The sequence below is a fragment of the Tursiops truncatus genome, chromosome 19 (assembly GCF_011762595.2).
Source record: "Tursiops truncatus isolate mTurTru1 chromosome 19, mTurTru1.mat.Y, whole genome shotgun sequence".
In the NCBI taxonomy this organism is placed as follows: Eukaryota; Metazoa; Chordata; class Mammalia; order Artiodactyla; family Delphinidae; genus Tursiops; species Tursiops truncatus.
Window position 1 is genome coordinate 14,998,232 of NC_047052.1, and position 25,181 is coordinate 15,023,412.

Consider the following 25,181-nt stretch of genomic DNA (forward strand, 5'->3'; position numbering starts at 1 on the left):
CAGGGAAGTCCTGGAGGCTACATTTCTAGACTCCAAAGTTATCTGGCTAACAGCGAGGTTTGTCCGATGGGAGGAGCTGGAAGGAGAATGGAGAGAAGGAGGGAGAAACCAGGCAAATTTCTCCGCTTCCCTCTGCTTTGAGATACATTCCAGTAGCAACTGTATCTCCTCTGCAGCTCTGGCTCTACCTGTAGGCCTAACAGAATTCCAGTTTCTGTGAGGGGACCCTGGCCCCTGGATTCTGGTAGCACCACCTTCCCCCCTTGTCTCTGTGGGAGGGTAGTGGCTTCCTACTGTTGTTAACTTCACCACCCATACCAGCTGCTCAGCTCCCCCGTGTAATTCCCTGCATTAAATTCCCTCTGTTGTAAATACTCGAAGTGCTTCGTTTTCCTGGTTAGGCCCTGAAAAAGCAAGCAACCTATTTTGTTTTTTAAATTATTACCCTAATAGAATCACAGAAAAACTCACCTGGTAAAACTAAATCCCTGCAGAGCTATGAGTAATTTCTGTCCTCTGGTTGTTTGTGTAGGAGGTGAGATCTGGCAACATTTTGTAAGTTTATAGATGAAGAGATGAAACTGACATGGCTATAACAATGACAAAAGTCTCTAACATAGTATCGATGCAATGTGTTTCAAACTTATAACTCTTCCACTCTTGAGGTTATCTATTATAAATAAAATTTGAATATATACCACAAATACATAGCTTTGTAAGTAGTAAGCTTAAAAAAACAGGAGAGATTTCCTTACAATTTCATAGTTAGATAAGACTAAGCCAATCTAAAGATTTTGACCTTATCTCATTATTTTATTGGTATATTTAAAGGAAATAGTATAATGTTTATCAACAAGCAGGTATGTCCACATTGTTATAGGAAATGGGGCAAACACTTTTTAACCCCAACACAAATTCCAAGGTAGAGCTTGTACCTAAGATGAACCATAAATTACCCTGTTCCAGTTCAATTAGAACCATGTGGTAAGCAAACACAAAAGGTGTCATCTGTCCTGCCATTCACCAATAGCATCCACCTGCCCTTTTTTCAGTTCTTTTTCTGTCGTCATGAGAGATCCTTGGGAGTATCTTTATTTTTTTAAATTTCATTTTATTTTTAAATTTTATTTATTTATTTTTGGCTGCGTTGGGTCTTCGTTGCTGCACGCGGTCTTTCTCTAGTTGCGGTGAGTGGGGGCTACTTTTTGTTGCAGTGCGTGGGCTTCTCATTGTGGTGGCTTCTCTTGTGGCAGAGCACGGGCACCAGGCATGTGGGCTTCAGTAGTTGTGGCTTGCAGGCTCTAGAGCGCAGGCTCAGTAGTTGTGGTGCACGGGCTTAGTTGCTCTGCGGCATCTGGGATCTTCCTGGACCAGGGCTCGAACCCGTGTCCCCTGCATTGGCAGGCAGGTTCTTAACCACTGAGCCACCAGGGAATTCCCCCTTGGGAGTATCTTTAGACAAGGCTTTGCAATTCCTGTCTGAATATAGCTTCTTTAATATGGAGGAAAGGAAATCAACTTAACTTTCTATATGTTCAGTCACTTAATAAATATTCATTGATCATCCCTTCCATGCCTACAGACCTAAAGTGAGAAAAACTGTCTATGGAAGGCACTGTTGATTGGCTACCCCAAAGACATTCCCAATCCCCTGTCTCTTGCAACCTCCCAACACAGAACCTGGAGTGGTCGATAGTACTTGCTTTCCCAAACTTCCAGACAGAAGGGGTGCATATGTGACTTGTCTGGCTGTGGGGTATAAGCAGATATCTGCTGAAAGGGTGGGAGAGGGGCTTCTGGGAAACCCTCTCATTTCCAGGTGGAAAGGAATAGGCAGAGGGCATGATCCTTCTTCCTTTTTGCCTCTTCTTCCTTCTTTGAACATGGACATGATGGTTGATGCCATAGCACCCATCTTGCAACCAATATGAAGAACAGCCAAGATCTCAGCATCTTTAGTTCTGATGAAGTAGATAGAAAAGGCCCAGTTTTTTGATGATAGCTTTGGGTGCTGAATCAATGCCAGCAACCACCTAGACTTCTTATTTGAGGGAAATAAAACCTATTTCTTTTAGGCCACTGTTGTTTCTATCACCTGCAGCTCAATAGAGTCCTGACTACTAGTTGAACTCTTTTATAATGCTGGCTTTAGGTCCAATTTTTAATAAACTCCTTATTCAGATTATGCTTTCATTTAGATTTCTTACCTCTTTTCTCTGCTCAGGGCTGATAATCTTGGCAGGGACCAACAGACTTTTTTTCCGTAAAGCGTCAAATAGTAAATATTTTAGCCTGTGTTGGTCAGAATGTCTCTGTCACAACTACTCAGCTCTGCCATTGTATCATGAAAGCAGCCACAGACATTATGTGAATGAGAGGGTATGGCTGGGCTGCAACAAACCTTTACCAAAAAAAGGTGGTTGGCCCATGTGCTGTAGTTTGCCAAACTTTGATGTTAGTAAAGCTCAACTGAGAAAGTAAAAACAGTTCCAAATTTCTGCAGGTTCCCAGCCTCCAACAGCGTTACTCAAATTTCTTTTTCTTCTTGCATCCTTCACCTGAGGGATCCTTAAAAAGACTGAGTGCAGGGCCTTCCCTGGTGGCGCAGTGGTTGAGTCCGCCTGCCGATGCAGGGGACACAGGTTCGAGCCCTGGTCTGGGAAGATCCCACATGCTGCGGAGCGGCTGGGCCCATGAGCCATGGCTGCTGAGCCTGCGCATCCGGAGCCTGTGCTCCGCAACGGGAGAGGCCACAACAGTGAGAGGCCCGCGAACCGCAAAAAAAATAAAAAAGACTGAGTGCAGTCCCTCTGCCGAGGGATCCTTAAAAAGACTGAGTGCGGTCCCTCTGCTGAAACCAAAGGAGAAGGGATGTAGAGTTCCTTTGGGAGAAAAGTTTCCCCAGAATGTATTATATGGAGAATGAAGAGGTTGGTATGAGATTTCTCCCTCAACATAGGTTTTCTTATTGGATCAAGGATGCAGGCTAGAAGAACATACACTTCCCTACATCATTAGTGATGGGGAGAGACCTGTGTTAATCTTGTGAACATAATCAGCTCTCAGCAATTCAGGTTCCAAACAAATGGTGAATTTTCTCATATTTTCCTTTGGCCCTTTATTGTTCAAGTGATGCCAAGGAAATTCAAGGAGATGTAGCTCAATCTGAAATAAAAATTAATGTAATCTCAATTTTGAGGAAAAAAACACACTTTGGTGGTCTCTGAATCACTGGCAATACTATTTAGTCATAAGTACAAGAAAAACTTGTAAATTATTTTCTATCCTGATCAGTCTTTAAACAGAGGCCAAGGAAATGAGCAGAAGCTGTTATGAACCTTCAAACTTCAACACGAGAGCCCAGGAAATCAATCTTTGTCATTGCCAGATTATGTGAAATTCAGATGGAAATTACCTGACCATTTCAGTTTGATAGAAAGCAAATGATATTCAACATAACTAACATTTATGAAGTCCCTGTCATTTTTCAGCTATAAAGGGATGCGGAGGTAAATAAGTTCATATGAACTTAACAGCCTGTAGAAGAAACAAATAAACAAATTATAATCTGTGGATATGTGCAACTACAGAGGTTTGTTCAAAGTTAGAAACGTAGCGTGGGGAAAGGCATGGTTAAATTTATCTGGGGAGGTCAGGGAAGGCTAGTGGGGGTGTGGCATGGTAGTGGGTGGGCAGGGCCTGGGCCTGGGTAAACAAAAGTGAAAAACAGGCCTGGAAATAAAGGCTGTCTTCTTTTGAGAATAAGTAACACTGGATGGTCATTGTCTCATCTTTCCTTTGGGACTGTCACGTGAGATTTTCAACAAGGGAAAGCAAGCCTCTAGACCACCTCTGCTGGCTTCCCACCAGAAGACCTGCATTCAAGTCCTAATTCTTCAACTTAAGTTTTGTGACCCTGGGCAAACTGGTTAACCCTTCAGATCCTCAGTTTTCACTTTTGTAAAATGATGCAGTTGCACCCTATGGTGGACTTGAAACATTTTTTTTTATCTCGTGTCCCATCAATGTTTGAACTCTGTCCACACAAGCCAGTTTCCTTCCCATCCTGATCCCTCCTCTCTCCAACCAAAGACTGATGGGAGCACGCAAGAAGGCTTCTTTCCCAAGCACAACACTTGAATGCTTATGAACATTCTATTACCATTTTTATAATTTATGCTTTAAATTTTTTTCTAGTATGTAAGAAATTTTGGAGAGTAAATCTTATCATGAATCTGTAAATATTCTAAAAACCTTCCAGCCCACCTAACCTATTTTGTTTCTCTGCTGATTGAGAAACCTCCTAGCATTTTGCTCCATGCTCCTCTGGAACACTCAGTGTCATGGGCCTTAACTTCAGTCATCTCCCCCTCGTCTAGCTCACATAGCTCAGGCAGGTGAAGTGAGAAGGGGAATAATGCACTGTGGAACTAATAAAAGCAATTGTACAGTTGATTGTAAATACCAAGGGCTGAAGACATATGCAGTAATCAAATAGCCTTCCTTTAGGGACACCTGGAGAAGGAAGCAGTCAAGAGCCTTCAAGATAAAAAGGAGGCTGCAAGCCTAGGTCATATCTGTTTGTATCTGTTTGTGGGGAAAGAATTCCAGTACCACATCTGGCCACTGATGGTTAGAGAGCACTGAATCCTAACCGCTAGACCACGAGGGAAGGTGGCCACTGATGGCTGCACGGCATCTACTGACTGAGGAACAGATGACAGAAGGCCTGGGTTTGACCCTAAGTTTTGCCTCCCTTAACTTCTCTGCACCGTAGTTTTTTCAAATGTAAAAACAGAAACGACTCTTGCCTCACAAGGTTGATATGAGGATTCTGTATGGATGTTGTTTGAACCTGAATCATGGAAAAATAGTCAAGAATTAGTAGGGAATAGAGAATCCCTAGTCACCTGACCATAGCTACTCTGGAAGTTAAGACCAGATTTTCAGTTGCGAGAGATTCCAGGAGTTCCTATATACATATAATATTTATATATCAATTATATAATATGTTATTATATATTATGATAAAACACATTATTCATATTATTTTCTATTATATGATTAATACACATTTATATATAAATATGTATACACACATACATATACACACATATATTGTAATGTAATTATATACAGTATAATATAAATATTTGGGGGGGTTCACTGAGGAGGGATCAAAGGCTTGGAAAAAATGATAAGTAAGGATATGCTATCTAACTGAATCAAATTATTCAAAATCCTTTTAGAACAGCTAAATCAGGAGGCAAGGAGAAGTAATATTCATTTTTCCTTTTAAGGGAGATAAAAATCCTCAGTTTTCTGAGAGTTGGAGGTCCTTTCCACCCGTTTCTCCACAGCCCTGGCTCTCATTCCCCAAAGCATAAGAACAGAGTTCTCTGCCTCTACATTGATGATTTATCCCGGTCACAGAGGGGACACTCGGCTAACTGAGGTTAACAGCTTTCTCGGTTTCATTTCAAAAAGACATTAGCATGGAGGCTCTATGAAATGCTGATATGCCAAATACTGATTCATTCACCTGCAGAGTCCGCTAGAAGGCAGGGACCTATTTGACAGGCAGGGCTGAGCTCCCAGCCTTTTCCTAAAGGGCAATCCCATAATTAATCTCCCAGTGCTAAATTACACCTGACACTTCACTGAAGACTTCAGGTGCACTCACCCAACTGTAATACGCCTAATACAGAAGAAGAGGGTTAGAAATGACAAAGGTATTCTTTTTGAAAATAATATAACTAATTCAATTGTGGGTGGAAATATCTGTGATGTAATACATTCCCAGGCAGCGTTGGGTAAAGGGCAGGAATTGAGCAGATGTGCATCTTTTGCCTTTGTTTAGTGGGAATGTGAACTGACTGCAGACACAGCAGGAGAGGTGACCCTGGTCAGGTCCTTACCCTGGCCGTGGCTTTATGCATGGGGGTCCCCATGTTGTGCATCTCTACCTGGGCTATGTGTCCCTTGCTGTGTCCTTGGCTTGGCCTATTCACCAAGGAAGTGCCAAGTGTTTCTATAATGTGGGCTTTCCTTCCAAATATGCAGGAAAGAAGATTATCCAGAAGGTGCAAAGCAGTGGGCTCCTGCCACGCCTCTGCAGGGCTTTCTGTGGAGCAGCTGGGCTATGGGCATAGGAGAAACAGAATGTCTGTCTCTTGCTATTCAGCAAAGGATGTCCCAGTAGCCAACTACTTTAGCATGGTGGTTTGCTTGTTATCAGACATGGCAATATAGGCCCTTGGGGTGATTTGGTCCAAGAGAAGTTAAAGTAACTTGACAAATGCATTCATTATCTAGCTTCCTCATGCCCCTATCCAGGACTTTTTTCCCACTCTTTCAGTGTGTGCAGTGGCTTGTGGGCCATTTATTTGATGCTGTGGGAAGGAACTAAGCAGGCACACAAGCCTCGCCAAAGCTCAGGGGAGCTTTGGAGGCGGGAGGTTGAATGTTTTCTCTCTAACTCAGGAAGTATATTTTGAGTATTTGCTAGGTGTTGGGGACACTGCAGTAAACAGGTAGACACAGGGTCTTCTCTCATGGAATTTCTGGTGAACTTGGGAGACCTGAGCTTAAGAGGAAGACCAAGATGATTGAGAAGAAAAACTAAGATGTGCACAGCTGGACAGTGTCCAGCACCCATTATGTACTTGATAACTCTTTGCTGAATGAAGAAGTTGTAAATAGGGTAAAAAGCAAAGAAAAGGAGCTGAACATCATTGACTTCCATGTCACAGATTCCATGCTAGGTCCTTTCCATTATGTTTTCTAACTCAGCACGGGATGAACAAAGTCAAGGTCAGATCCTGGTATATATCCTGGTATATATGGCTTCTGAGATGGTCTCTTTCATGGTATACGCGTGCGAAACAGTGTTGTTTAGTGGAAAGATCCCAATGCTAGGTGTCCATAAAATGTGGGCTTTAGAAATGATTCTGTCATTTATTAATAGTGTAGTCTTGGACAAGTCAGTTATCCTTTCTGAGCCTCAATTTCCACATCTGTAATTTGGGGATGATAATACCTCCTTCTCAGTGTGGCTAAGAGGATTTGATGAGATGGTGAATGTGAAAGGGCTTTGATTATAAATAAGATCCTGCTCTGTGTTAAAGGAAAATCAAGTTTCATCCAGTCCACTTTTTAAGAGTTCATTCTGTTTCTAAACAATGACATTTTATATGGTTTCAACAATTCCAACTACAACATCAGAAATAATAGTAAAGTTGTCCTGGAAGTTAGCAAAATGGTATTTGGAGACATTTATATCAGAAAAATTCTTATAGTGAGCCAAGGTTCATTCAAGGTGCTTATTTGCCCTGAACTCACCAGGTATTTGGGGAAATTACTGATACCCTAGTAGTTATGCACTTAAGTGGATATAATTAAATTCTTTTCTCAGAAATCAATCTCTTGTCCCTTCAGCCTATCTATGAATTCTTTATATGAATTCAAATTTGGAGCAACCAGGAGCATAGCATTTCAGATTCTAACTGAATAAAGAACCACCCTATTTAATGACAGTATGGTTTTAAATGGACTTTCCCTAATCAGTGTTTTAACAATTAAAATGAAAATTGTATATAACTATATTCCTAGTAATCCTTTGTTCTTCTTTTAGTTGTGAGAAGAGGTTAAGTATCACCTATGTTTAATTTTACTCTCCACTTTTATTTTTAACTCATTTTTGTGCTCTAATTGTATCATGGTTTGTGACACTTCCTATGTCAAACTCTGTGAATTCTTTAATTTCCTTCCCTTTCCCCAGATCATTAGTGAGGTGGTTATATGATATTAAAGTGGGCATCAGTCCTCAGGGTTGTCCTGGACACTGTCTCCCACCTAAATGTGAGGGACCACCATTTGTCGTTACTCTTTGTTTATGGTCCTTCAGCCAATTTTCAGTCTATGTGACCATGCACATATTCTACCCAATTTGAATTAATTTTGCAAGTGGAAATTCATGGAGCAGTGTATCAAATGCTTTAGTAAAATCCATATATATTACCTCTAGTGCATTCCCTTCATCCATTAATCTCGTAATGTGATTTAAAAGAGTGATCACATTTGTCTGGAATGATTTGTCCTTTATCCATCCCCAAAGCTGCTTCCTGCTCTTGACTCCATTATCCTCTACATACTCTCAGTTTTTCTCTCTTCACATCTGATTCATTATATTATTAGACACAGAGCTTACATTTTAATAGATGATAATTACTGAGAATAGTTTTGAAAATATTTACAATTTTCTGTTTTGAAAATATTTTTCTATTTTTAAAATATTTATAATTTGCAAATAGTATTTAAAATGTGGATGATTGAAAATAACTTCTATTGATTATTAAATTCATAAGCCAATTGCTTTATGCAATCTCTTTATTTCAAGCTATGATTCTGTTAACAGTCTATTTGTCCAGGTCTTTCTTTGTTTCTTTTAAATAAATTTTTGTTATACAGTATATTATTTAAGCTTTCTTTCCCAGTCTGCTTGTTTGACTTGTGTTTCCAGAGCCATATTTTCTTTCCTGCCTGGAAGATGGCATTGCATAAATTAAGGGTGATTATAAATATAAAATTCTTGCTGTAATTCTAACAATCATATCAACTATGAATGCCTATATTTATTTGCAAAACAAGTCTTAGCAAATGTTTTTCTGTGTATTTCGAGCAATTTATCTGTCTGCTAAAAATATTTCTCACCTTTTAGATTTGGGTAGGCTTTTCTCCTGAAGAGCTCAAGGGTTATATGCCAAATCGGTAAATTTAAAGTAACAGTTAACTCAAAATATAAAATGTTTCAAAAGAGTAAGGAGAGCAGAAATGAGAGAAATAATAATGAAAGCGGAGAATGATAACATCAGAGAGGAGCAGGTAGGTAAAGGTTAAAAGAGCATGCAATAAGCAATGTATCTTTCGAAACCCAGAGACAAGAATATCAGTTAAGGCTACGTGGGAACCTCCTTTCAAAAGATGAAGAGGCTCAAATATGGATTGATGCTTTGAGACTAATTCTCTGAGCCCTAGTTCCACTGTGATCTACTTCTCCCTATCTATCATTATAGTCATTGTCTAATCTTTTTCCTTTGCTCCACCAACACTCTGTTTAGGAATAAAGGACTTTGAATACTACTTTTTCAACTTTCTGCTTCAGTGGGTGAAAGTAGGTGAATGCTGTAATAGGAGTCAGGTCCACAAGGATATTTAGGCATCTGCTCTGTGGACAGTCACCAATGACCTTGAGAAGATACCACTTGTAGAATACGTGCAGTGCACATGGGTCAGCGTCTTTTTAAATGATGGTGTGAAATGAGCTTTATTCGAGTCAAGATCTTAGGACTCTATATTAACTCAGATTCAATTCTGTAATCTAAATTTTGGGTTGACTAGTATATTTCAATAAGATATTTATAGAGAGAGGTGTATTGAAAGCTATTGAAGTGGTAATCAAAGACTCAGGTTCAATATGCATTCGTGCACAAAAATATTGAATGGAAAACATCTACTAGACAATAAAAATGGCTATAAATTTTTTCCAATTTTATCTCCATTTAGATCTCTATCCTCTTCTTCCTATAATAAACAAGTCCATTGTAGATCAAAATCAACTTGTACCCAAGAAATATGCAGCCTCACATTGATATGTAAATGTCCATTCATTTGGGTAGGGATGGCAAGTATTTATTATTGGGAAAGAAGAGGTGCATACAACATTACTATGCATGAATAAATGCTGATTTTTATGTGACATTAATATTAAGAAGTTGAGTGCACGTCTAAAAGGGTAAGTTCCTGTGAATAAGCATCTATGCTTATCCTACACAAAGCATTTGTGCTAAGAATTGAGGCTTTTATTAGTAGTATTCTATTTTTCAAGGAAATCTTAATAATCATTTTCAAGTACATATGGTTTTAGGGAGAATTTACACATTTGTATGTGTGCCTTAAAATCAAAATCACTTTTCTTGGCTTTTTAAATTTGACTGAAAAGCCCTAAAAGCTCAAGGTATGAAGAAAGTCCTTTCTCTCAATGTCCCTACAGACTCTTTCCCTTGTCTGTATTAATGAGAACCTAAAAGGAAAAAAACAGGTCTGAAACTGGGATATTATTATTATTAGTCCCTCAATATGGGATTATGATTTTTTAGGAGGCTATAAATTACGAGTTGCACTAAAAGGGAAGCATAACATCATCCACATCTTTATTGCCTGGGATATGAAGGTGCCACTAATGGAAAATTTGACTCAAGCAGACATTTAAGCTACTGACTTTAATTTTTTGTTAATTTTAACTTTCTGTGACTTATGGCTTCCTCCTCATTGAATTTTCCTTCCTCTTCCTTTTCAATATCGAGTGAACCACTGCCATGTGCCAGACGTTGTGCTGGGTAGTGTTAATATAAGCCATGACCCATGGCTTGAAGAATGTGTACTCATTGGGAGGGACAGACAAGTAAATTGATGCAGACCCTGTGCTGTGCTAAATGTTGGGTTAGAGAGGTTGTGGGTTCTCTTGGGGCACAGAAGAGTGGCAGCTAACTCCATCTGGGAGAGGGTTAGTGAAGTTCATTAGACAAGATGATGCTTCAGTTGAGTTTTGAAAAATGAGTAGGAACTAGCTAGAGTAGGGGTTCCTACCCTGGCATCCACTGATTCCGAAAGAGTTCATGGATAGAATTCAGTGGGTCTGTGAACTTGGATGGGGAAAAAAAAATCACACCTTTATTTTCACTAATATTGAACAACAATTTACCATTTCCTTCAATTATAACCATAGGAAACAAACCACAGTAATGGTTACAGCTATTTTCATATTACAGCCATATCATGTATTGTTGTAGGTAATCTCAGAATATCTCTTATTCTTATCACCACCTTAAAATTATAGTTGTAGATCCATCACTGGAACTAGCAACATGTTAATAGAAAGTACACATATAACATAAAAGTTGTTTTAAATATTTAATTGATTTTAATATTTTGATAACTGAATTTAAATATAAATTAATTTCCTTTGTAATTCTATATAGTTTATTTCGTATATTTAAGGGCATTATTCTGAGAAGAGGTCCATAGGCTTCAGGTCTATGGCAGACTGGCAGTAGGATTCATGGCACAGAGAAGGTTAAGAATCCCTGAACTGGTGAGAAGGTTGAGGGAAGGAGCAGTGCTTTTTTCAGGAAAAGGAAAAGTTTATGCTTGACTTTAAGCACTTCATCTAGATGCTTCAAATTTTACATAATGTTTCTTTAAAAGCAAACGTTGGTAAGTATGAAGACTAAATATGTGTTCAAGGGTTTTGTGAAATACAGTGACTTATAGTAAATAATATATAGTCACTATGTTTTGACAGGGGCATGTTTCTGGGGAGCAAACTTATTGATTAGGCATATTAATAATTCACAGAATTTCTGAGGCTAACAAAAAAGATTTGTCATGACATTGGATTCTGCAGCTACTTGTGGTATGATAAAGGCCAAAGAAAGATGCCTGAAATACTTACTTGTAACCTTTTCTTGCATGAGTAGAATACTAATTATCAATTAAGATCGACCAACATTTGCCTTATATGCATGTCAGTGGTTGTAATAGGTGCTGGAAATACAGAATATGCTAAAATTTTATTAAACATTAATGGCAGCAGCAGGCAGTTTTAGAAAGAGCACTTGACCAGAAGCCCATAGCCTCAGGTCATAGGCCCAAGTCTGACACAAATATCTGCCTCACATTGTGCATGTCTATTATTGGTAAAATGGAGATAATGACTCTTGCTCTAACTTGTCTCCTAAGTTTGCTCTAAGGATCAAATGAGTATGTCAAGATGTTCAGAAAGGCTTGAAACATAATAAATATATGGTTTCGTGGAAATAACAGTGAAATATTGGTATCATTATATTCTACACTATGAATATAGAAACAACAGTGAAATATTTCTATCCTTGCATTATAAAATATGTTGAATGTAAAACCTATTAGGAAAATGGGACTGAAAAATATATCATTATGTAGTAAAACATAAAAGGCAAATATAGCATATGACTATATCTATAACAAAGGGGCTAAATTCCTACAAGAGTAGACACTGAAGATTGTTATCCTAAGCCACTAGATGATTCCATAATAAAAGGTGTGATTTTTTTTTCCCCATCCAAGATTCCATTTCCCTATGGCTGGCAACAAGCTTTCAAATATGACCTGTAGAAACAGTAGCACAAGACAGCAATGAATTAATTTATGTGCTATTTAGATTTAGTGGCACTAAGAGCACTAGAAAACACATTTAATTAGTGAAGTGTATTCAATTCTAAAATTTAGATCATTTTCTCCAAATAATCTTGTTCTTCAGAGAAATCATGCAAGCACATGTTGACAAATATTACAAACAATGGGAGAAAGACACCAATGTCAGGGTTTTTCTTCCTAAAAAAAAATCTATTCTTTTAAATTATGCTTTTCATTATAACCTAGCAGAGAAGGATTTAAGTTCCAGCCTGGGTCTTCTGTTCTCTAGGTCAATGTCGAAAGTTTATTTCTACAGTAAAATACACCTTTCACGTTCTGGGTGTCGCCATATAAATCAAACAAAGAGAACTGCATTCCCATTCTCTCCATTACCACAGAAGCATACAAGTCACTAACCGGAACATTCTTGCATTTTTAGCTTGAAGTGTTTATCAGTCTCAAGTATGCTTAGAAACATTCTTAAGCCAAGGCTACTGTGATTATACCTATTAGACTTTTATTCTATATAAATTATCTAAGCCAAGTGGAATCCGAAATACTGACCCTTGACTGCCAATTGGAATAATCCCTAACCTTCAATCATTTGCTAAAAGAGACAAATGAGCTAGATTTGAGTTCTGAAACTACCACCTCTAAATAAAAAGAAAAAAATAGCAAAGCTTAATATGCATCTGGGGAAGACACAGTTAATGCAAATGGTAGAGAAATGTGGGGCATTGCTCTAACCTGCTTATGTTCACTGCTTCCCAAGTACAGACACCAGCAAAGAGATACACAGACATACATTTATTAGCTCACACAGATGGACCAGAGTGACTAAACATTCTAAAACAAGGAGAAGCAAAACCCAGTGCATTCTCCCCACATCCTAGACAGTGCATACACACCCTAGCACACACCCTTGACGAGCATAAAATCTAGAAGTCCTTAAACAATTCTGTAGGCATCAATTACAAATTAATGAAACCTGCTGAGGCAGAAGCACAAAGGCACACAGTTCAAGGTTTAAGCACTGAAGCAAGGCAGACACCTGATGGAAGTAGTCAGAAGTTCCAAAACTGAAAAGATTGTATCCTGGACACCAAAGCAGATGGTAGGTTTAGGGAGCACAGCAAATGATTTGAAAGACCATTCTCCTTGCCACCCAAACTTTTAAACATTAAAGCTGAATAGTTCCAATCCTCTATAAGGTTGATCTTTCAGTGGACAAAGATTTGGTCAATGGTTTTGTTCTTGCTGGCTGGCTTCAAGGGCTTTGCTCCTAAATAAGTCCTCAGCATCCTTCCGTTTTCCCTTGGGTAAGGGATGCTCTGTTCACTTCATGTGAGCTTAGATTTATGAGGTGCTGAGAAACGGGAGTGTGGGACCCTTCAAATTATCCTCCCAGATTTAACATAGCAAGCAAGGCAACACAGGGTCTTGGCATTGGTTAACACATTTGGGTGATAAAGCTGTTTGTTACCGAAACCAATCTGATGCCCCAATGAAAGCAAGAACAAAGCAACAACTAAAGAAGTCTTCCCCTCACTGTCCCCACTCCCCAAACAGCCCATTCCTTTCTGAGTCCAGGCTCCTGAATGCAGAAACTATAGCCTTGACTGGGGAGAGCGGCACTCCTTCCTCAGCTGGAGGCTGCATTCAGAAAGAATGGATTTTTCCCAGTTTCCGATAGCCTGAGACATTGTGCCTGTCACTCAGAGGGTGAGCAAAATAGGGTTCAAAAGAGAGAACGAGATGTAAAAACAGATGCAAGAGAGTGGGAAGAGTGCACAAAGTAGGGAGAGGGAAGAGACTGATATCAAACCCCACCCTGGGATGGGCCACTCTCCCTGTGCCTGTAAGAGGCTCCTAGGCTATTTTAATTATAAATACTTATATCCACGGAAGCGAATTCAGAAGGATTTATATCTCAGGGGAGTGCAGATCAATAGGTCTGAGCAAACCTCATCTCCAGGCTGACCACTTAACACTGTTATCACTGATTATGGTTGCATGGCCCTCTGGGAGGGTGTCGGTTCTCCTCTTGTCCTCCGTAGGTCCACCCCATTCTTGGCCCCAAGAGGAAATCAATAAGATGCAGGGATCGATACTCAGGACATCTGCTTGGCTGCAGTGGCTCAGCATAGGATCAGAGTTTGGTTAGCCTTCGTCTATCCCGCAAACTCCCATTCTTCCCTCACAACCCCTCCATCCTCGCAGATCTGTGGGGGGCATCCTGATTTTGATCTTTAACTCATTAACTGAAATCAGCAGAAATGCTGCTGACCCTTTCAAGGAAGGAAAAACAGGCTTGGTTATCATTTGCCTTACTTTCCAAAAGTGAGGAAACTTACCAGACCTCGAGGATTGGGTCATTTCCTGCCTCGTGGCCCGTGGCATGCTTCCTGCTGCCGACTGTCTGGCTACCAAGAACTGTTGGAGCGGCTGGAGCTGGCCGGGTTTCTGTTCCAGGTCTGCCTGCGTCTCCCTATGCTTGGTCTGCAGTTGATAGATCCTCTGCTCCTGAAGCATCCAGCTATTGACCCGCCCAGGGAAAGAAAGAAAAAAATGGAAAAAAAATCAATTAATACTAAACGGCTTAACAAAACCCTGCATAGCACAGGCCTGAAGCTTACAGGGTAGGAGTTGGTGTGGTTTCAGTGGCCACAGTCGTTGTGGGGACAGGCTCAGCCAGCTAGAAAAGCTGATGTTCCAGGGACAGGAAGCCAATATGGTAGGCGTGATCACACACACACACACACACAAACACATGCACACACACACACACATGGCAGCTCGGTCTGACATGCCCTAGTCAGGGAGCAAAGAGGACAGTACAGATACATGTTCATTGTGAGCTGGTGGAAGGTGAATGATTCACCAAAACAGAAGAAGGACCAAAACCAAACTCATAGAAAGGGTGGGTATTTTTCTATTTTCTGTTTTTTTTTGGGGGGGCGGGTGTGGAAGAGGAGTGGAAGGAGGGGAGATACTGTTTTGTTCTGAAAAGGTAATACCATTTACTTGTTGCAGGCGTGTTAACCCCAGGCATTTTTTCGTGCGTCTCCCTATCACACCATCACATGCAGAAACACATGAAGCTTTTTTAAGGGGGGGGGGCAAGAAAATGGGGGAGCACCATACCTCAGCTGCCAGGCCCTCTCTCTTCTTCAGGAGCTGGCTTTGAAGGCTCAGGATTTTTGCATCTCGCTGTTCCAGCTGTAAAGAGTTTACATAGGGAGGGAGCAAGGAAGGATCATGAATGTCAACCAATGAGCAATTAGCATGACAAGACTAAAGTATTGATCCACTAAAGCTCACTGCACTGCTGTAGCCCCAGAGGTAGAGCGGCTCCCCTGTCACTAACTCTGACAGTGCATTTCAGAAGCTGTAATGTAGGGCTGGCTACTTTTGTAGCCCTGGCCCCTTCTCGGGTCAGGGGAGGGTGGCACCCTCAGACAGCTCACCTGCAGATCTCAGGGGTCCCCGTTCCTGGGCAGAAAGCAGAGGAGAACATAAAGAATGGAAAGATTTTGGCTGTCCTACTTCATTCATTTTTAAAATACAGCTCCTTCCCGATGGCACCAGGCAGTCCTATGTATTGATTGGAGAAGGGCTAGGGCGAAATCCTGGCCTGACAGCTGGGGCTGGAACTAGTGTGGTTTACCATTCTGCATGGTTAGGGGCAAACTGTCTTCTGTAGTACCAACTTCTGACTAATCCAAATACATACTTCCTGAGCACATTTTACTCATTTTAAACACTAAGGGTCAAAATGGGAGGGGAAAAGGTGCTATTTCACTAAAGAGGCACCCTTATTCCTAGGTGTAAGGCTATAATACATCAAAAGAGAAAATGATGGAGTCTGGGACTTGGCAGACACAGTATTTAGATGACACTAGCCTGGTGAGGCATTACCCTCTAAGGTTCTCCATTCTCCACTGATTCCTTCTTTTTTTACTCTCAACCATATTCACATTAACCTTTCTTCTACATTTTCCCCTATCTATTCCTTCATAAATTCACTTCTTAAATTGCTTTTCCAATTTTTTCCATACTCGTTAAAGATCCACTAGGAGTCCATCTCTTCCACGAAATCTCCCAAGTAGTGGGGATCATTTATTCTTGTGTGAGCTCCTAATATATGCCCTAAACTTCTCTATCATGATGAACAATACAGATATGGTCTCTACGCTTAAAGAACTTACAGACTAGCTGAATCATTGACAACAAAATCATCCATCCATCCTCCACCCTCTATCACCTATCCATCCTCCATCCATTCATTCATCCATTTGTTGATTCATTCAATCTGTGTTTATTGAGAATTTCCTATTGTCAGGAACTGCTCTTTGCTGAAAATACAATGGTGTGGCAGAGACTTGAGTGCTCACTGATAACCATTTTCTCCTCTTCTTCCTGGATACATAGGTAATCTATATTTCCCAGCTCTTTTGTAATAGGGCCTTATGACTGAGTTCCCTCCAATGGAATGTGGGTGGAAGTGATGCATGCCTGGTCTGGCTCATAAAAATCTCCCACAAGATCCTGTGTTCTCTTTTCCTTCCACTGTGACCTTGATGGCAACATGCTGAAGATGGTGGTACAATCTGGGTCTCTGGGGTCCAGCTGGAGAAGAGTTGGCTAATCTGCATCTGACTATGGCATTAGAAATAAAATTTTATGTTATGAAGTTATTGAGATTTCAGGACTTTTTTGTGTTAGCGTGAAGGTAGAAGCTAGTGTTACTTTTACTGACTAATAAAAATGGTGAACAAGAACAGACATGGCACCTGCCTTCACAGAGCTTGAAGTCCAGTGGGTGAGAAAGACATTAAATAAATAATTACAAAAATAAATGAAAAAGCACAACTCTGATAGGTGTAATAAAGGAGAGGGTACCTGGGTCAATATACACATATATTAGACAACTAGACAACTTACCTAGACAACAGCAATTATGCATTTATGTTGAGATCTAAAGGGTGAGTGCACTGGAAGAATGTGAGGGTGTTCAAGAAGGGGGGAACAGAATGTGCAAAGTTGCTAGGGTAAGAAGAAGTGAGGTACATTCTAGAACTGGAAAGAACCCTAGTGTAAGTAGAACACAGAGAATGAGAAGGGATATGGTGCAACATGAGGATGGGGAAGTAGGTAATGTCCATTTAGGGTCTTGTAGGTTATGAATTTTAGTTTCCACCCTAAGATCATTGGGAAGCAACTCCAGTTTTAAGTAAGACTGATAACAAAATCAAATTTGTATGCTGAAATATTCTCTCTGGCTGCAGCACGAAGAATGAATTGATAGTTCTATTTCCAGCCATATGGTGGAACAGGTATCTGAAAAACGCTTCCACCAAAAATGTTCAGATGTTCCGAATAAAATAGAACATACAGTCTTTTAAATAAATGGCTTAAGGGGAATTCCCTGATGGTCCAGTGGTTAGGATTTGGCGCTTTTACTGCCGGGGCCCGGGTTCAATCCCTAGTCGGGGAACTGGGATACTGTAAGCCATGTTACGTGGCCAAAAAAAAATGGCTAAGATTGCAAGTACAGAACTCCCCAAGTTTCAGGTACAAAGAGGGAACTGAAATGAGAGGAGTAAGCCATGGAAAATGTATCTGCCTTGAGGAGCACTTCCCAGTCTCAGTGACCGCAGGGATTAGGTTTTAACCCCCTATGGGGACAGGGCCCATGAAAGTCAGGAATTTGGAAAGGATAATTCCCATGTAAAATTGTGACCCTTAAAAGGATGGCCTAGGGAAAATAAATCTATCTGTTATCACAGGGTGCTTGTCTTTTCTTGGCGCATGGGTGGGAAATTCTCAGAAAGTCTCCCCTGAGAATTTGTGACTATGCTTTACAGGTTTGGAAATTTATCATATTTACTACCCACCAAGTTCAGTGACCTGTAAGCTGAAGAATGAAAATCAAACTCGGTCTCAAGCTGGTAATATTCTTGTGGCATTTGGCAGGAGCAAATCCAGAAATACTCTGGAGGGCCACAGCTTCATATAGGTCACCTAGGTTTCTTGTAGAGAAAGCCCTGCCAAAGATGTACTGACATGTTACAAAACTAAAAGCCATGAGTGAGAGTGGTAGACAAAGCAAACAGCAGATTTAGACCTCTGAGAACTTCAGGTGATAGAACAATCTGGACTGCAAAATAAGTATACTGAAAGTAATTAAAGGCATAAAAGAAGGTATCAAAATCATACAAAAATAGCAAGACATTATGAAAAAAAGAAAGTGAACTGGAGAGGGATAAGAATAAAGCATCAGGATCAAGAATGCAACTCTCTTACCAAATGTGCAGGACTCTTGGCACATATCAGGATTTAGGAAGCAGTCCTTTTTATCATTTTCTTTTCTCTCTTTATGTTAAATATGTTATTTATATAGGACAAACCTCTCACTTGCTTTGTTAGTGACATCTAAAATGTAAGGGCATAATGACTGCCCCAAAGCCAGGAAACATTTTCCGTATTTGAAACTGATGGCCAGCTCATAAGACATTCTCTCTGTTATTACTGCTGCAATGTCTCACAAAGGAAAATATCATCTCAGTGTGATTTCTTTGCTTCTTTGCACTCTTCAGCTCAGTGTTCTCTTTCCAGCTGGGCACAAATTGAGGACACTGGCCTTTTCAATGGTGGACAAAGAGCCACAATGGGAGGGAGGTCGCAAGCATCAAAGGAAAGCTCAAAATAAGGAAGGCTCATTATTTCATCAGAAACTTTTTTTTATCGCTACTGTTTCAAAAATTATTCCTAGGCCTCACAAAAGAAGTAGGAATAAGTAATGTGGTAACATCAAGAGGTTACCAGGTCAGCCTGAGCTGGGGCTCTGGAGGAGCCAATGTTGCTTCACAAATCCCTAGATGGACCCAGGCTCGATCTACAGTAAGGGTTTTTGGTAGTAGAGAGACTTAGATGGAACTAGATGATTCCAAGCATGATGGAATCAGGTCATTTTCACTCACCTCTGTCTCGTGAGACACTGATCATTATCACTATCATCCTTACCTTTTACTGGAGTTTAGCTACCTGCTAGACCACATGTTATTTGATGTACCATAAGAAAACCTCTGTAGGGTAGGCATTAACATCCCCACTTCTCTGATGACAGATACAAAGAAATGAAACCATCCAAAATTTCTCATTTTATATTAGAACCAGAATACGATAGATGCCCTTAGCCTTTCCTTAGCAGGTTTAGGTAGAGGCAAAGTCATTCATAGCCCTAAGAAGAACAGGGGCCGATACGGAATTTCTCTCTTCATATGCTTTCAGAGAAGGTTGTGCTCTGAGCAGCCAAAATAAAACTGTCTCTCGCCTTGTAGCAAATGCAGATTTACCCCAATGGGAGAGAGAGATTTGAAAATTAATGATTTATAGAATCTGATGTATTATTGGAGCTGCTTTCAATCAGGGCTATTTATGATATACATGGGCAATATCAAACTGTAAGTGCCTCTCCTTCCTGTTCACACTTCGTTTCTGTATGTTCTTTAAAAGAGTGGGTATCCCTGTATTTGCTCCTTGCGTTTTGCTCTCTCCTCTGCCTGTGACTCATACACCCTGGGTCTTATTCCTGTACCCTCCCCACAGATATTTCTTTAACATTGTATGTGGATAAATCACACATACACATGTGCACATTATGAATCTGTGCAATATAGAGTACAACTTGGTTTTTATTAGAATCTTTTCTAGGGTATGATGTTTCCAATGTCAGATAATTAGTAGATTTGGGCTAGAAGCATGATGGCTATTAGGTCAAAGAGTAAATAGCCAGGGATTACAGATTGTAGTAAAGTAAGGCTGGAGGAACAGTTCATCAATAGCTCTAACAAATCATAGAGTTCCTATTAATAGTTTATACAACTAGAATTGTTTCAATACAGGATTTGAGGTTTTCAGTCTTCATGGTATTCTTTCTTATATTAAAGCAAAGTTTACTTAAAAGACAATGCCTTGGGGCTTCCCTGGTGGCACAGTGGTTGAGAGTCTGCCTGCTAATGCAGGGGACATGGGTTCGAGCCCTGGTCTGGGAGGATCCCACATGCCGTGGAGCAACTAGGCCCGTGAGCCACAACTACTGAGCCTGCGCGTCTGGAGCCTAAGCTCTGCAACAAGAGAGGCCGCGATAGTGAGAGGTCCGCGCACTGCGATGAAGAGTGGCCCCCGCTTACCACAACTAGAGAAAGCCCTCGCACAGAAACGAAGACCCAATACAGCAAATATAAATAAATAAATTAATAAACTCCTACCCCAACATCTTAAAAAAAACCCAAAAAACCCCTGCTGTGTCCATACAGCGTGATTCACTTAAAAAAAAAAAAAAAGACAATGCCTTATTTTAGAATCTCTTGGTACTGGTGCATTTTGAGCCCACAAGCCCTATTTCAAGTGAATATTTACATAATGTCTATCATCACTGTCTTTATATACATAGCAGGATCTCATGTTCATAGATATTGTGGTTTTAAAGATCTGTCCTGTCATCTATTTAATTTTCTTGCCCTAGTTACAGAGGAGGACTCATACCTACAAAGAAGCATCTGTGTTTTCTTTGCTTGCAGCTTGAACTAGCTCACTGTCTCACTGGAGAGTTATCACTAGTTCCTACTGATAGCAAGAGACCCTTTGTTGTTGAAGATTTTTTTTTTTACCTACTAAGAGAAGTTTCTGGATATCAAGGCTTAAAATCCTGTCTACATTTCTTCTCGAAGGGAAAATTAGAAAGAAAACATTTCAAAATTATGCCTTGCACATAATAGGAATTCAATCAATATTGATTCATTAGGAAATCCAAAGCCATATTTTGATTCAAGTTGTACTGGAGGGATAAACACAAATTGCATTTGTGTTTACTGTATGCTCAGTGATGGAAAAATGGTGTTGGGACAACACCCAACAATGTACCAAATGCATCAAAATAAATTTCAGATAAATTAAAAGCATACAAATAAAACCACAAAATTACTAGAAAAAATAAGGAGAGAATTAAAAAGAATAATATTGGAGTGAGAGAAGTCCTTGCAAAACATGAGACAAAACCCATAAGTCATAATATAAGGATACATAAGGTCACTGTAATAAAAATAAAACAAATTTTTATATGGCAAAAATCATCATAATCAAAGTAAAAAGAGAGATAGACTGGGAAGTTCTATAATTCATATCATAAACAAATTGCTAATTTCTATAGTATACAAAAACCTGCTATAAATCAATGTATAAAAGTCCAATAACCTAATGGAAAACCAGCAAACAGTTCATAGGAAAAGAAATAAAATGACTTTTACACATATTAAAAACAATCTCACTCAAAGCAAGAGAAACGCAAATTAAATCCTCACTGAGACACCATTTTATACTTAATATACTGGCAAAACTCCAAAATTATTGACAACACAATGTACTGGTGAAGATGTGGCAAAACAAATTTTTTCAGATATTGCTAATGGGAGTGGAAACAAGCACCAAACTCTATGGGATACAATTTTCCAAAATACGTTAAAATTACATGTATGTACCTTTTGACCTAGCTAGTCCAGTTCTATAATTTATTCTACAGATATACCTGCACACACATGTAAGATGGCACATGTAAAAGGCTATGCATTGCAGCTTTGTAATAGCAAAAGATTAGAAACTACCTAAATGTCTCTCAGTAGGAGACTAGTTAAAAAAATAATGGCTTATCTAACAATAGGGTATCATGAAGCTATAGAAATGACTGAGGACTCTCCTACATAGAAATTCCTTCTCTGTATCCATTTCAGGAAAATAAAATAGATAACAGGAGAGGTCCAGGAAAAAACATAAATATCTATAAACATGATGTTATAAAAAAGTACAGACCAGGGTATACAGCATGCTATTTGTGTAAAAATGGGGAGAGGAGTATATGCATACATGTATTTGTTTGTCATATGCATAAAATAACTCTAGAAGGACACACAAAAACTGGATAACATGGATTGCCATTAGGTAAAGGAATTGGGTAGGTGGGAGACACAGAAAAAGAGAATTTTCACTGTGTACCTTTTGTACTTTTTGCATTCTAAGAATGTTTTCCTATTTAAAAAGTTAATTAATTAATAAAAGATACCTCTCATACACAGGCACACCCATAACCACACACACACAGAACACACTTCATTTGCTATCAGACTTCAGAGCTACAAAGATAAATAAATCCCCAGCATGCTAGCTTCTTGGCAATATTATTAGGCTACCGGGCCTTGGGAGTTAATGGCACACATGTTATAATTAGGGTTAAGTGGGACTCATCTGCCAAACATGTCTGCCTCCTGAATTCCTAGCACTTTATCACATACACTTGTTGAATAAAAAATGAAAACTGAAGGATAAACAACAGATTAAACAGCAAATGGTCTTTGTGGATAATCCCAACTATTAATATAGTAAAAATAAACATAGTTGTTATACCCAGTAAGTCTGGAGACTTGGTTTCCACTACACAGCTGTGGGCTTGGTAAAGTCACTTGAATGGGAGTAACTAGTAAATAGGGAGCGTGGACTAGATCATTTCTAATGCTCCTTCCAGTTGCATTTCTCCTTGAAGGTATCCCAGTTGCAACACTCTTTACCAGAGTGTATGATGAAACTCTTTACTGTCACGTTATGTCTGAGTCTCCAGCTTTCTAGACCTGGGAAGACCCCAGAGTTACCCTGCTTTCAGTCTTTTCCTTTTTGCTTTAAAATACACAAAAGTCTTCCTGTTATCCAAAAACCTTCTGAGCCACTAATTTATTTAACTCTCTCTTCCTCCCATTTCTCTCTTTCCTTTATCTGCCAAATTTCTTAAATGATTTAAAGTCTGTTTGTGTGTCTGTCTCTTATGAAATTCACATCGCATTAAATTAACCATTTAAAGTGTACAATTTAGTGGCATTTAGTGCATTCACAATGTTGTCCAACTATCACCTCTATCTAGTTCTAAAATATTTTCAGGGCTTTCCTGGCGGTGCAGTGGTTAAGAATCCGCCTACCAATGCAAGGGACACGGGTTTGAGCCGTGGTCCGGGAAGATCCCACATGCTGCGGAGCAATTAAGCCCATGCACCACAACTGAGCCTGTGCTCTAGGGCCCACGAGCCGCAACTACTGAGCCTGCATTCTACAACTACTGAAGCCCGCATGCCTGGAGTCCGTGCTCCACAACAAGGGAAGCCACCCCAATGAGAAGCCTGCGCACCACAACGAAGAGTAGCCCCCACTTGCCGCAACTAGAGAAAGCCCGTGCACAGCAACAAAGACCCAATGCAGCCAAAAATAAATAAATTAAATAAATTAAAAACATATAAATAAAATATTTTCATCACCCTCAAAGCAGCCGTTGTACCCATTAAGCAGTCGCTCCCCATTCTCTCCTCTCATCAGCCTCTGGCAACCATTTTCTATCTTTATGTCTCTATGGATTTACTTATTCTGGATATTTCATATGAATGGAATGGGACCTGTGTAACTTTGATGTCCGGTTTCTTTTACTTAGCATAATTTTTTCAAGGTTCATCCATGTTGTAGCATATATCAGTGCTTCATTTCTCATGGCTGAATAATATTCCATTGTATGGCTATACCACATTTTCTTTAACCATTCATCAGTTGGTAGACATTTGGGTTGTCTCCACCTTTTGGCTTTGTGAATAGTTCTGCTATGAACATTCGTGTACACATATATGTGTGAATATCTGTTTTTCAATTATTTTGGATATATACCTAGGAGTGGGATTGCTGGCTTATACAGTTAATTCTATATCTAGCTGTTTGATGAACTTTTTGTGTCTCTTTTTGAAGCAGTTTGCTTAGGCTTAGGTGCAGACATTCATCAGAGGCTCATTCATTCAATAACTATTTATTAACTGCTAAGAAACAGGTCCTTTGCTCAGACACTGGAAGATATGAGGGTAAGACAGTTTATCCCTTGAAGGGTCTCATGGTTTGGCATAAAGAGGTAGATGGGGAAATGAACAAAATGTACACTGGATAGCATCTTTCCAATGATGAAAACCCTACAGGAACTCATCACTGCAACCAGAAGAAAACCCAAATTCCATACTAGAGGCTTCATGACTCTGCCTACACATGTGACCTCATGTAATCTCCATACAAAGTGTTATGGAAGTTCAGTGTTAGGAGAGAGAACTTCACGGAAGAGATGAGATTTAGCTTGTCCCTTAGGTTAGCAGGAGGATCTCTATAGAAACCAAATGTGAACTCCTGAAGGGAGACACATGAATACATTTTCTCATCTGCTTTGGGCTACCTTCCTTCTCTCAGAATTGACTCTCTTGCTCTCTAGCTGATCAACTTAGTCAAGAATCTGGGGCAAACTTTTAATCCTGCTCTCGCTGATGAATTAGTAATTGCCTGGAGGAAATGTTTCACTTTTATCCAAGATATTATTAACATTTTCAGGGCAATATAGTATTATTTAGGAACTTGGCAAAGTAATTAACCCAAAGCTCGTGTTAATACACTTATAAAACATAAAATCCGGGCTTCCCTGGTGGCGCAGTGGTTGCGAGTCCGCCTGCTGATGCAGGGGACGCGGGTTCGTGCCCCGGTCTGGGAAGATCCCACATGCTGCAGAGCGGCTGGGCCCGTGGGCCATGGCTGCTGAGCCTGTGCGTCCGGAGCCTGTGCTCTGCAACGGGAGAGGCCACAGCAGTGAGAGGCCCGCGTACCGCAAAAAAAAAAAAAAAAAAAAAAAAACCATAAAATTCTTGTTTACTTTGTCATCAGATCCATCATTAGTACCCTTAATTATTGAAGACATTGATACTTCAGATTTTAATGAATTGTTGGAAAAACTGCTGGAATTATGAAGGCCAATAAATTGTTTGAGCATTTAAAGAGAGTTAATGGAAATTTATGCCAATCTAGATTACATAATCTCTTCCAAATTTTCATTT

The 25,181-nt window shown here is 39.8% G+C and overlaps 1 protein-coding gene across 1 annotated transcript in view; it reads right to left on the reverse strand.

Annotated features, from left to right (window-relative positions):
• The window catches only part of LOC109550055 (uncharacterized), a 361,699-nt gene that overhangs the window by 14,781 nt on the left and 321,737 nt on the right, over window positions 1-25,181 (reverse strand). Inside the window, exons 16-17 of the mRNA XM_073796783.1 lie at window positions 15,376-15,450; window positions 14,586-14,767 (exon numbers count right to left, since the gene is read on the reverse strand). The gene's annotated coding sequence lies outside the window, so the exon portion shown is untranslated. The remainder of the gene's footprint in view (window positions 1-14,585; window positions 14,768-15,375; window positions 15,451-25,181) is intronic.